This window comes from Octopus bimaculoides, chromosome 17 (genome assembly GCF_001194135.2).
Source record: "Octopus bimaculoides isolate UCB-OBI-ISO-001 chromosome 17, ASM119413v2, whole genome shotgun sequence".
Classification (NCBI taxonomy): Eukaryota; Metazoa; Mollusca; class Cephalopoda; order Octopoda; family Octopodidae; genus Octopus; species Octopus bimaculoides.
The window spans coordinates 22659117-22660846 of NC_068997.1; positions in this window are offsets into that span (position 1 = coordinate 22659117).

The following is a 1730-nucleotide window of genomic DNA, read 5'->3' on the forward strand; positions in this document are numbered from 1 at the left end:
GAATCTGTTGGACCGTCCTGCTAACGATTCTGCTAGTTTGCTCGCTAATCGCCTTGTCCGCTCCCCCAAAATTTCAGGCTTCGTACCTATAACAGAAAGTATTATTATTATTATTATTATTATTATTATTATTATTATTATTATTATTATTAACATCATCATCATCATTATTATTATTATTAAATTAGTACCATTTGAAACTGGGGCCGATGTAATCGACTTGCCGCTTTGCCCGAACTTGCTAGGCTTTTGCTACTATTTGAAACCATTATTATATTAGAAATTATCATCATCATCATCATCATCATCATCATCATCATCATCATTATTATTATTATTAATATTATTGTTATTATTATTATCATTATTATTACGAATGGTTCTTTACTTCATCGACCTAGTATTTCATCGATTCCAAAGGATAAAAAGCGAAGTTCACAGTGGCGACTATTAAGTTCAAGCTGAAGTACCGTATTCAAATACCACAAAGAATTTTGTTCGGCGTTCTAACGACTTTGCCAAACCAATGCGTTTATAAAAACAACAACAACAATAATTATAAAGTATATATGAATATAAATATATCGACGCATATATGTGTATCTATCTATATAACTATACATATATATATATATATATATCTATATCTATCTATATATATATATATATATATATATATATATATATATATATATATATATATATATATATATGTGTGTGTGTGTGTGTGTGTGTGTGTGTGTGCATATATTGTATTCGTTTTTATGTCCTGTACCCATATGTGCAAGTATGTATACATATAGATGAAGGTATATACATATATGTATGGATATATGCATATATTTTTATATTATTTATATATATTTATATTTATATTAAAGTGTTAGAGACATATGCTTCCTTGAACCGTGATACAGCATCTAAATAACGTTAATGTTTACTGAAAACTAAATACAGAAAAAAATAATACATGAAATGCGATAGTACAATGATATTTTGAAGCGAAATCAATCTTTGCTTTAAAGACAGAAGTTAATTTGTTTAAATGAAAACATCGATTTCGGCGGTCTTTTATGTGAATAATAATGCAGATAAGGAAAGTGAAAAAATAAATAAATAACTGATGAGGTATTTAATACGTATAGAAGGATTTAAGGGAGATAAGCTTTGCTGCATGGACAGCGAAGACAAGATGGCGCTAAAAGATATCGGAGCGATAAGTTGATTTAGAGTAACTATGAAAATTTCAATAATTAGCGTATTTTAAAAGGTGTCGTGCCATGAGATAAAAGGAATATATGGGGCTAGATAGTCATGCCATTATCTTCAACAAAAATATTTTAAAATAATGATATATACATCAATATTGAGTGAAGATGTTATAATCTAGTTGTTAGGGGCGAAGATTTGCGAGATGGTTTTTAGTTGGCTGGGAAAATAGCAGTTAACTGATAGGTCTTTTCTTACTTTCTTTCTTCTTTTTTTCTAAGTGTATTCAGTAAGTGAAGTTGGAGCATGTTTCCATCCACAGAAAGCTAGTCGAGTTCATACAATCTCGAAAACACACACTTAAACACTCATACATATATCACACGCATACACTAATGGTAACGAGATTTTATATATACATTCGTGCGAGATTACGTGTTTCTCTGTCTGTCGTTTTTCTCTTATAGAAGTGTGTGTGAGAGAGAGAGAGAGAGAGAGAGAGAGAGAGAGAGAGACTGTGA